The sequence below is a fragment of the Uranotaenia lowii genome, chromosome 3 (genome assembly GCF_029784155.1).
Source record: "Uranotaenia lowii strain MFRU-FL chromosome 3, ASM2978415v1, whole genome shotgun sequence".
Taxonomy (NCBI): domain Eukaryota; kingdom Metazoa; phylum Arthropoda; class Insecta; order Diptera; family Culicidae; genus Uranotaenia; species Uranotaenia lowii.
The window spans coordinates 243868327-243881022 of NC_073693.1; the positions used below are offsets into that span (position 1 = coordinate 243868327).

At 40.3% G+C, this 12696-nt stretch overlaps 1 long non-coding RNA gene across 1 annotated transcript; it reads right to left on the bottom strand.

Annotated features, from left to right (window-relative positions):
• Positions 1-949: 949 nt before the first annotated feature.
• On the bottom strand, positions 950-1455 carry LOC129751515 (uncharacterized). The gene is made up of 3 exons (XR_008738734.1): positions 1269-1455; positions 1117-1198; positions 950-1058 (listed from the first exon to the last, which is right to left on the bottom strand). It is a non-coding gene; the product is annotated as an uncharacterized LOC129751515 (long non-coding RNA).
• Between the last annotated feature and the right edge of the window lie 11241 nt (positions 1456-12696).

The window sequence follows — 12696 nt, forward strand, 5'->3', positions numbered from 1 at the left end:
GGGTGGAATTGCTAGTGTTAAGGACTTATCAACGGGTAATGAACCCCGGGTTCGGCCTTTCCTATCCACCAGGTCATTTGGCTTATCCGGTCACGCTCGAGTCTGAAAATTACCATAGTTTAATCTACTGTACCTTGACCCAAAATTTGTGTTAGAATCTTGGCAATTAAAACGAGCGATTAAAATGATTTGTCCTTCGCTTTCGTGTGTGTGTTTTCTATTTTGATATAGGTAGTATATACATGGCTAAAAATATATTTGCTGAAACCATGAACAGCCAATGAAATATCAAACTTCCAAATGTGTTCAAATCATTTTTATTATTTTTGCAATTTGTATGTTTTTTGTATTTTATGTAATTGTTGTAGCTTAGTAACTTTTGAAACTTTTGTATTTTTGTAATTTAAATATTTTTTTTAATTTGAGTTTTCTTTTGTAATTCATATTATTTTCAAAATATTTGTATATTTTTTTTTATTTTTTTCAATTTTTGTTATTGTTTGAATTCCTAGCTTTTGATTTTTGTTATATTTATAGTTTTATTTTGTTTTTTCAACTTTTGCCGAATTTTGATGATTTTCCTAAGTAAAAATGCTTTTGTGTCACGGTTGTCTGTATTAGTTTAGCTTAGCTTAGCTTAATTAACTGTTGGAGTCTATTTGCACGCTAACTTTTGGCTACCCCTTAACGAATACTTTTGACCCGTTATTCGATGAGACTGGGAGAACTCCTTTTAAAGGATACAGCCGCTGTACCCTTTAAGGGGTACTCAGCTTGATAACGCTTGCACCGGATGAAATTTACCCCTTATTTAAAACGCAGCGGATGAAAATTACCCCTTATTCCAAAAGCTTCCGTATGGTGGAAATTAAAGGTTCTGTTTATAGAGAATGTGTTCCCTGGAAAATAAATAAAAACAACATGTTTTATTTCATTTAGTTTATTGAGATGCTAATTTTTTTGAAATTTGGATTCACTTAAATAACTTTTTTTATATTACAGATGATTGAAATACTCGATTTCCCTGCTTGAATATTAAATTTATCTTACGATGCATCCTGAAAGAAAACAAAAGATTAGATTTTAAGTTAAGAAATCATTAACCATCAATCTTACCTTCAATTTTATATCGCCTCGGTGCGTGTTTTCCTGTTAAATTCTATTTGTGTCTGCCTGGCTCGTCCGGAACTTTGCTGTGCTGCTGAAATAAAATGAATGAATATAAATTCGGAAAGAATACAATTCAAATTTTTACAATTAAAACTTACCACAACATCTCTCATCATGCCGAATTCAACGCTTTTAATGTAACGCTTCTAAAACTGCCCTTTTTGAAGGGAATCGAGCCTTTCAAAATAAGGGGTAATATTGATCCGATATAATGACCCGTTATTTGACAGATCATGGGGGTTCTCAATAACGGGTCAATTTTACGCCTTTAAGGGGTAGCCAAAAGTTAGCGTGTGTGTCACTCCACCCTGACTACTAAGCCACCAAATGGTTTTGAGAAATTTCCACCAAGGTAGCAGACTGTTCGAGGTCGGTTAGCGATGGCACTGATTGGAGCCGTCAGGTTCCACCGTATAATGGGAGCATGCAGTGGGAGCAATATTTCTCGCCGTAATAGTGGATGCAAGGAGAGTATCATCTTGGTCATCGTCAGTGATGATTACTTATTGGAGCCAGAGCCATCAATGATGCTGTAGGCTCTCTAGGCTCTTGAAACGGGAGCACGTCAGAATACGGGAGCTATCGTCGATGGGAGTTGAGTAGTCAAATGGGGGAAGCTAGTGTAGGCTTAGATTTCAAGTCAGTCCTCGTTCGAATGCGCAGCGTTTCAAATCTTTTGTAACTAGGCTAGGCTATATTTGTACCAAATAGATGATAAGTTGAATACAAGAGTTTCATTTCATTAAACAATGTGTTATTTCCAACTAAGTACAAGTGCCTTTTAATCATCTGAAAAGAACCGTGGATAAATCTAAAAGGACTGTAACCCACCGCCGAAGAATTTAGAGCCCAACTTTTCCTCATAATCCATGTGTTGGGACCGTGAACTCTTATTCAAGGCTATCGAAGGAGGAAGTGAGGATTTTCCAGGCCACGTCTCAACAATTTGGTCCTTCGAATCGGATGTGAGGAACCACGGAAAAGTACTTTGCTGGGCCAATCTCACATTGAAAGGGACTTTGGGCCGAGATTTTTCGCCATTACGCTTGGAGTTTGGAGGGAAGGCCGCCATTGCATGTCGGCGTCCAAATTAGCCATCTTGCATAAAACAACGTCATCGCTGCATCGTTGTAGATAATTTGCATGATCGATTTGTTGAACGAAGCTGATGGTCGAAATACTGGGTAGGCACCGAATTACTTTTGTCAGGTAAAATATAAGACACAAATCAGCCACAGTTCGGGATCCCGCTAACACAAATTTCTTCTACGCGCACTTGGTTCAAAACAATTCGAGGAACGATTTTCTGGATAACCACTGGAACGGATCTTTTCTGGGTTCTGATCGAATGAGGACTACCCTAACGCAACTCGGAGGAACGTAGAGGACTAACTTTTCAGAACTAGATACTGTCAGGCCGGCCGCCTGTTTTTCCAGGTAAATATAAGCAACAGATTCACAGTATATGTTCAGCCAATAGTCAGCAACATCCTAACACCCCTTTGGGTCACCAATTAATCTCTCATCGAGCTCGGTTAACGCATCAAACGCAAAGCATCCAAGGAAATCAACAAGTCGGTTTTGCGATCCCGACCAGAAAGCATCGGTACAATACGGAAAAGGGATTATCTCCCAACCACAAAGGTCGACCACATCGAAAGAAGAGGCAGCGCAGGAAAAGGTTTCTCAGGTAAATAACCTTAGAATAGTGTATGTTCTACCGTCGCTTGGGCACAGTTAATACACCCCTTTTAAATAAAAATTTGTATCCTCTTCGAACTACTTCCTGCGCATTTTCTGAGATTCAATCGTTCGTTGGGACATTTCACTTCGAGGCGTTCTGCTTTACCCTGGTATCGAACGTTGGGTTTTAACGAGTACAATTTATTGCGGATTACGACAACACGAGGCGCACTGCATTTTGTTGAGCATTACGGTTACGCAACGCCATGCCGGGTCCAAGGAACACAAAGAAGGAAGACCCGTCACTGAGGCATCTGACGGTGAAATGGTCCAACATCCAGGCATCCCTACGTGATGTTTTCCAATTTGTGGAGGAGTTTACGGAAGATACCATGACGGAACATATCGAGGTGCGGCTGACGAGGTTGGACGAGCTGTGGGAATGTTTCGAAAATGTGATGACAGATATTCAATCACATGAGGATCATGTTGAGGAAGATAATCCAAATATTGAGCAGAACAGGCGAGAATTCAGTAGTCGTTATGATCAGACAAAGGCTTTCATGTTAAGCAAGATTAAGATTCGTACGGAACAGCATAGCTCAGAACAGTCTTCCAGGGGTTTAGATGCGACAATTCTAGAAACACATGACCATATTAGGCTACCGCAAATCAAGTTACCTACCTTCTCAGGTGACATTGACGAGTGGCTCGGGTTTAGAGATTTGTTTATTTCCTTAATCCATGAAAAGTTAGAACTCCCAGAAATTGAAAAATTTTACTACCTTAAAGGTTGCTTGCAAGGAGAAGCCAGGACATTACTAGACCCCATACAGGTATCGAGGGCTAACTATCAGGTGGCATGGGATACACTCGTCAAACGATACAGTAACAGTAAGCTCTTGAAAAGAAGACAGATCAACTCCCTGTTAGGTCTTCCCACGATGCACAAGGAATCGTTATCGGAGCTTCAGTCACTTTTGGATGGATTCGAGAGAATTATTCACACTCTCGACCAAGTTGTTCAAGTAGCCGATTATAAGAACTTGTTGTTGGTTAATTTTTTAACTGCGCGTTTGGATCCTGTTACTCGAAGGTCTTGGGAAGAGCATTCGTCAACTGAGGAGCAAGATACGGTAGAAGACTTAAATGGTTTCCTCCATCGACGGATTAGGATACTGGAATCACTTCCACCGAAAGCTATAGAATCGAGAGGAGCTAACCAAAATCTAGCAAATCGACCAAAGCCCCCTGTTATAAGAACTAGCTTTGCTTCAGCACAATCAACTGGATCCCAATGTGTTTTATGTGAAGGGGTTCATTTTTTGCATCAATGCTCTGATTTTCGCCTTCTTCCAGTAAACGAACGGGATGGAGTTATAAAGGAACATGCATTGTGCCGAAATTGCTTGAGAAGCGGCCACCATGCTAAAGAATGCCAATCGAGATTCTCATGCCGAGTTTGTAAAGGTCGACACCACACTCTCGTTTGCTTCAAGGCTAACAGGCAGGGTGGATTCCCAGAGGATTCTCAGGTTAGGAGCAGCAACCCAACTTCAGCAACAGAGGAGCATGAAGAGTTAACTCATTCTACCCAGGTTGTCAACACGGCGACTACAAGCAGCAACACGGTTGCCAATTGCAACGCTTATAATTCGTCGCGCATTTTACTGGCTACGGCGGTAGTTATAATTGAGGATGATTTTGGATGTCAGGTTCCGGCCCGAGCACTCCTAGACTCGGGATCGGAAAGTAACTTCATCACAGAAGCGTTGAGTCAGAGAGTTAACTTGACACGTGAAAGGGTTCATATTTCCGTATCTGGGATTGGTCAAGCGTCTTTGAAAGTAAAACAAAGAGTACACGCGATTATAAGATCTAAAAACTCTAGCTTCTCCAAGCCTATGAGTTTTCTCGTACTCCCAAGGGTTACATCAAATCTACCAACAACAACGATCAATACAAAGGGATGGAAAATACCAGACGGATTTAAATTGGCTGATCCATCATTTTTCGAGTCTAGATCGATCGACATCGTACTTGGAATCGAGACATTTTTCGATTATTTTGAGACTGGCCGAAGAATTTCACTTGGGGATGGAATGCCTGCACTTACGGAGTCTGTATTCGGATGGATTGTTAGCGGAGGGCTCTCTTATCCGAGCCAATTACTTAAAATAAACTGCAACGATTCTATGGAAGATAATTTGGAGGAAATTCTCACACGATTCTGGGTTGCTGAAGAAGTTGGCACCACTAGGCAATATTCACCTGAGGAACAACGTTGCGAAGATATGTTTCGGGAATCCATAAGGCGCAATGTGGAAGGGCGTTATGTGGTATCTCTTCCAAAGGTTAACAACATATGGGACCGATTAGGTGGGTCAAGGGATATAGCATTGAGGCGATTACATTCCACCGAGAGACGATTAGCAAAGGATAAAGAACTTCGAAAACAGTATTTTTCATTCATGAACGAATATGAGATGTTGGGGCACATGCAGCAAATTGTTCCTGGGAATGTTGAATTAGTGCAGCGATGCTACTTACCACACCATCCCGTTATAAAGGAGGACAGCACAACTACACGAGTAAGAGTGATTTGCGGTGCTTCGTGCAAAACATCATCAGGATGTTCCCTTAACGATCTGCTGCTTACTGGTCCCGTCATTCAGGATGATTTAAGAGCAATCATACTCCGATCCCGAACAAAAGAAATCTTAGTAGTGGCGGACATGCAGAAAATGTTTCGACAGGTTCTGGTAAACTCCAATGATAAGCAGTTCCAAACTATTTTGTGGCGTTCATGTCCCTTAGACGACATCAAAACTTATGAGTTGAATACAATCACGTACGGGACGAAAGCTGCGCCGTTCCTTGCTACAAGGGTTTTAAAACAACTTGCATTAGACGAAAAACATCGATTTCCGTTGGCGGCGAAAGCATTTTTGGAGGATACATACATGGATGACGTTATTACGGGGGTGGATGATGCTGAGGCAGCACTTGAGGTGAGGATTCAGCTTGAAAAGGCCGCCAACTGTGGAGGATTTCACCTTCGAAAGTTCGCCTCGAACTCTAAACAAATTTTGGAAGGAGTTTCTAAGGATAATCTGGCCATTTTGGATTCATCGATCGATCTCGACGCAGATCCTTCCGTGAAAACTCTTGGATTATCTTGGCTACCTAACTCAGACGTCCTCATGTTTCGGTTCAATGTACCTGTGCTACCTGAAACAGAAACTTTTACAAAACGGCAGATTTTATCGGTTATTGCAACACTTTTCGACCCATTAGGTTTACTTGGTGCGGCAATTACAAGGGCGAAGATATTGATGCAGCAACTTTGGACTCTCCAAGATGAATGCGGAAATAGATTAGGCTGGGATCAACCTGTACCTTCTACGGTGGGTGAGATATGGAGAAATTACTACTCTCAATTATCTGTTTTGAATCAGATTCAGATCAACCGCTTCGTTATTTTGCCTAATGCAGTCGCTGTTGAATTTCATTGTTTCTCGGACGCGTCAGAGCGAGCGTTTGGGGGTTGCATTTACGTTCGGAGTGTCGATGCCCAAGGAACGGTTAAGATCCATTTGTTGTCGTCTAAATCCAAGGTAGCACCGTTGAAATGCCAGAGTATTCCGCGTTTAGAGCTATGTGGAGCTCTACTGGTTGCTGAACTCGAAGAAAGGGTGAGAAATGCGGTAAAAATCCAAGCAGGTACTATTTTTTGGACTGACTCGACCTGCGTTTTGCGTTGGATTCAAGCTTCACCATTAACGTGGACAACCTTTGTTGCAAACAGAGTAGCGAAAATTCAAGCTCTTACAAATGGATGTGAATGGTGGCATGTCTCAGGCATGGACAACCCCGCAGATTTAATTTCAAGAGGAATATCACCTACAAGCATTGTGGATAATAATTTCTGGTGGAACGGACCAGCATGGTTGACGGAACCGAGGAACGAGTGGCCAACTTCATCAAATGATATTCCAGCCGATGTTGGAAACGACGAGCTACGACGTACAGCGGTTGCTGCAACGACATCAAGCTACACCGATTTCAATGAGTGGTTTATGGGTAAATTCTCAAGTTATTTTGAAATGATCCGGAAAACTGCATATCTTCTACGTTTTATGAAACTGATTCAAAAGAAATTGGAAGGTAAACCTAATGCATTTCTGTCCACCGCTGAAATTGAATTAGGTTTGAGTTTCATTTCATTAAACAATGTGTTATTTCCAACTAAGTACAAGTGCCTTTTAATCATCTGAAAAGAACCGTAGATAAATCTAAAAGGACTGTAACCCACCGCCGAAGAATTTAGAGCCCAACTTTTCCTCATAATCCATGTGTTGGGACCGTGAACTCTTATTCAAGGCTATCGAAGGAGGAAGTGAGGATTTTCCAGGCCACGTCTCATCATTAACTATTCACATCCACCTGAATCATTGAACCCGAAATGCTCTGTTACTATTTTTTTACAAAAATGATCTTCATAGAAATGGGTTTTCTTCATTTAATTGTTAATTAGTGATATGATTTTTCATCTCTAATTGTTTTTAAATAAATGCATTTCGAGAACCATGATCGCAAGCGTGGCTCAGTAGAACGAATTCCACATCGCCAATGGTTGCTACTCCGTGATTGACCGAGGCCATTCATTTGTTTAAAGGTCAAATGAATGATGTCTGAGACTGACTGCACATTCACAATGCCCAAAACTGATGCTCTCTTTTTAATCATCAATAACGGCACCAGCCACGTCCTAGTAGTCAAAAGATAGTTTGGAAAAGAGAGAAAGAAATTATTCGTGCTTTAGGACCGAGGTTACCTCTGCATCCTAGCAAATATTTTTTTTGTGACACGACTGACTGCATTGAAGAAAAAGTGCAATTCTATATGGTTAGTCCACAGTTTCCTAGTAATAGTTATACACTTTAAGTACAAGAACATTCAGAATTTATTGTTATATCTTATATGTTTATATGCTTATATGTTTCCTGTTCACAAAAAAAGGTGACAAAAGGGATAAAAATAACTACTGAGGAATATTATTCGAACTGGTAATTCTGGATCCCATTTTCTCATTCTGCAAGGAGTATTTTTCCAATGACCAACATGGGTTTATGCCCAAGCGTTCAACTAGTTCGAACTAAATGAAATTATCCTATGTGCAAGAAAGTTTTACAGCGGGTATCCAAACCGACGCAATCTACACAGATTTGTCTGCCGCGTTTGACAAGATTATTCATGAACATGCTATTGCAAAACTCGAACGTCTTGGAATCTGCGGTTGCCTATTGAATTGGTTCCGTAGCTACCTGATCGGAAGAAGACTGACCGTTCGAACTAAGGATTCGTATTCCAGACAATTCTCTGCTACTTCCGGGGTTCCACAAGGGAGCCATCTAGGACCGATTGTGTTCCTTATTTATTTTAATGACGCTCTTCTACTGCTCGACGGACCCAAACTCGCCTATGCCGATGATCTGAAATTGTTCAACGTAATCAAAGGCCCCGAAGACACTGCTTCACTACAAAGGCAATTCGACCTTTTCGCTACCTGATGCAACAACAATTGCCTGGCGTTGAACCGCAATAAATGTTCCGTCATAACATTTTCGCGCAAAAGGCATCCCATTTCCGCCGATTATTACCTTTCGGACCACTTAATTGCCCGTGTGAACCTGTTACCATTTGAGTCGTTACCCTATGCCACTCACGAAGAGTACTCATTTTGTTAGGTAAACGCCTAGATGTTATGTGTTTTATGTAGCATCTGTTTTATGTCACATGTCCCGTATAGTAGAGTATTAAATAATAAAGATTAATAAAATTCCTAAATAAATACTTTAAATTAAAAAGGTAAAAAAAATATAAAAGAATTAGATTGGGAACTCCTAACGGTCACATCAAATTTAAAAACAATTCCACAAAACACTTACCACAAAATATACACAAAACTGGAATAAAGGGATATTGACTAGAGAGAGACAGCACGCTAAAGGGAAAACGATAAAGATGCAATCACTATTGAAAAAGTAAAAAAGGGAACTGCGGAAATTGGCTACCGGGAACTACAGGGTCTTTTCCATTCTGACTTCCGTACAAGCCACATCGTACAGTGGAAAAGGTCCCTGTGCAAATTGTTATAAGAGATCAGGTAATAGATCTTATTCCCGGTAGCGCGCCAATTCGCTAAGTCCTTTCGGTTCCAGGACCCATTATTACTAGGCGAAAATTGCCCAGGTCCGTCGCAAGGACATCATCGATATCATCGCCCAATACGCCGACCGCCATCGTCAACCAGCAGCCAATCCCGGAAGTAGCCGAGATCGACATTTACTTGGGCTTTCCGGAGGTTGACCGGCGAGTGAAAGGGTGTGCGACACTTGCCAGCGACTAGCGATATCCGTTCGGCGAACAGCAGCCAGCGGTCAGCCGAAACGAGCCCTGTTAAGGCTCCCCGAGGTCCATAATCGAAAATTGGGCACCTCCATTGATCCCGTGCACCACGTGCAAACCCCAAACCCCAAGGTATCCCGCAGCAGCAGCAGTTCCAGTTGGCCGGCCACCCACACACTACACACTACACAGCTGAGAATTATAAGGTAGGGCAATAAACGTTTAAACTGAAAAGACCGGTGTTTTGGTTTCCTTGGTCCAGTGTCACTTCCTTGTCAGAAGCCGACCCGAGGTTCTTCGCAACCTCTGCTCCGCTGAGCCAACCAAAAGAGGCCGCATGAGGCACACTACTTAATGACTTACTTACTTAATGATCCCGCGCCGATCCTCCGGTGCATAGGGCCGTGGTAAAAGACCTCCACTGTTGACGATCCGGAGCCAGCGTCTTCACCTGGTCCCAGTCAAGATTCTCGTCGACAGTTCGGATTTCAGCGGCTAGGCTTCGCCGCCACGAATTTCTGGGTCTGCCTCTTCTTCGATGACCTTCTGGATTCCAATCTAGCGCCTCTCTGCAAATCTCGTTTTCATCTCTTCGCAGCGTGTGCCCAATCCATCTCCACTTACGTTCCCGAATCTCGATTTCTAGCGCCTTTTGATGACACCGGCGATGTAGTTCCTCATTAAAGATCCAGTTGCCAGGCCACCAAGCGCGGATGATATTCCGCAGGCAGCGGTTTACAAATACTTGCAGTTTTCGCGTCGTTGCCGCATATTTATATGCACCAAGTTTCGCACCCGTACAGCAATACGGATTTGACGTTTGAGTTGAAGATTCGGATTTTTGTTCGTAGAGAGATCTGGCGTGACCGCCAGATGTTTCGGAGACTCGCAAACGCAAATCGGGCCTTTCTGATCCGTGTTTCGATGTCTTTTCTGGTACCACCATCAGGCGTAATCTGGCTACCAAGATACTGGAAGCACTCCACTTTCTCAACTTGTTGCCCAGCTACCATGAAACTGGAGGGATTTCCTGTGTTGATCTCCATCGACTTGGTCTTTCCGACATTGACTTTGAGACCTGTTGCCTTGGAACTTTCGGTGAGGTCGTCGAGTTTGCTCTGCATATCTGGTTGTGTTTGGGCGAGCGAAACAATATCGTCAGCCAGGTCAAGGTCGTTCAGTTGCTCCATTGTTGAAGGATTCCACGGCAATCCTCGGTTCGGTGCACAGTCAATCGATCCAATCAGAATCATATGATTGTTCATCTCTAATTGTTTTTCAATAAATGCATTTCGAGAACCATGATCGCAGGCGTGGTTCACTAGAACGAATTCCACATCGCCAATGGTTGCTACTCCGTGATTGACCGAAGCCACAAATTTTGTTCAAAGGTCAAATGAATGGTGTCTGGGACTGACAGCACATTCACAATGCCCAAAAACTGATGCTCTCTCTTTAATCATATTTAACAATTCTATATGGTTAGTCCACGTTTCCTAGTATCTTATAGTTATACACTTCATATAAAAGATCATTCATAATTTATTGTTATATCAAATTGCAAATAATGCACAAACAATATCTATCCATTTTCCGACCGAAAAAAAACTTGACGTTGACTGAACGCCGACTCTCTGGAGCCACCACATATCATTTCACAAAGTCATTGATATAACGTCAGAGCTTCAATGTTAGTAAATGGTCACACAAAATCTACTTTATCCTTGCATAAACGCTGTTTAAATAGCTGACTCTATTCGATCTCGCATTTACTCACGTCAGTGTTTTCTGAAACTTAATATTTAAGTTCCATATACTGCTCCTTAAGCTTCTACTGAATAGCTTTTGGTCGGTTTTTTTCTGTCTCTGTTGCCGTTTTGTCCATTTCCATAATTTATCGAAAAAAGGAAAGTTTGGCTAATAAATCAAAGACGAAAGACATTAACACTTAAAGGAGCAACGTGTGTTTTGGCTACACTAAGGACCGTCGAGAAAAAATAGTGGGAACGCCAGATCTTGAGCCCTATAGCTCAGAGTAGCTCCTGATTTTCACAAATTTCACACTACTAAACTACCTGAAGTCTCTAAATCTTGTATGTCAAGCAACACTTTTTTGTTAGGTTTCAGCATTTTGAACTAGATATTGAAATAAAGTGGTAACTTTTTTGGTTAATGATATTTTTACCTCAGTGATATTTTCTAGCGTACCTATTAAGAGTAGAAAACCGGTTTTAAGTGCACAGCAGGGCCGTGCGAAGGAGTCGTCCATTGAGCAATAACACTATCATGTACGCTCATTGAACATGGAAATTAATTCCCAAAAATATCTTGCTTTTTAAAACCTTCATATAGATTTAAAAAAATATACCAAAATTTAAACAAGGAAAAATAATTTAAAAAAAAATGATATCTAATAAATGAATAGAAACAAAAAAAAGCAAAGTAGAAGTTTCAAATTCATATTTATTTTTTGCTATTTATTCAGAAAAATTCAAAATAATATTCTTTATTGCTAGATAGAAAAGTGCTTAAAAATTCATTTCAGGCATTTCAATATCTCAGGAACACCATCTAATGAATACAAAATTATAATCAAAATTAAAATTTCATACAAACCAGAATTAAAACTTTATGCAGAAAATTCAGTGCACAAAAACTTTAAATAAATTATACAAGTTTCATCAGAAATAAAAAGAATTTGAATCAAAATGTTCTTATTAAAAAAAAGTTATCCTAAGTTTGGTTCAAATATTTGATCATTTTAATAATTTTTTAGTAAAATTCATCTTTCATAAAGATCAACTAAACAACCTGTATGAAAAATAAATACAGATTTTGCATCTATTTAATTTTTTTCGCAAATCAAGAATTCAGATCTTTTCTAGATATTTAAACTTTCGCCTTAAAAAAGTAAAATTCTAAAATTTTTAGAAATTTTTATAGATAAGAGTCTTTTTAAGTATTCGATAACTCATCAAACAACTTTGTTGAAGACACACTACAATTAGATGTATGCTTAGAGAAACTACAACGATTCCACGCGGTTAAATTATTCAAAACCGGCGAAAATCTCGTATTTTGCAGAATTGGGAAAATTGACAAAAAGAAAACTTCAATGCCTAACTATTTTCTCATAAATCAAAAAACCTCGCGGTGTTCGTGACACTTGATCATTGAATTAAAGCCTTTGTTTTCAAAATCTTTGTGATGTTCACTTATTTATTTAATGATTTTTTTCGTATTTGCAAAAGTTATTTCGAAGCATGAGCTGATAGGAAAAAAAAATTATTTGGGATCGCTCTAAAATAATTTGCACATAGGAAAAATGTGAATTTTATTGCCTTCGAAATCGATTTGAGATTGGAAAGAAAGAAGATTTTTCTATTCTAAGAATGTTCATTGATCGAAGTCATAGTTGAATTTTTGAATTCA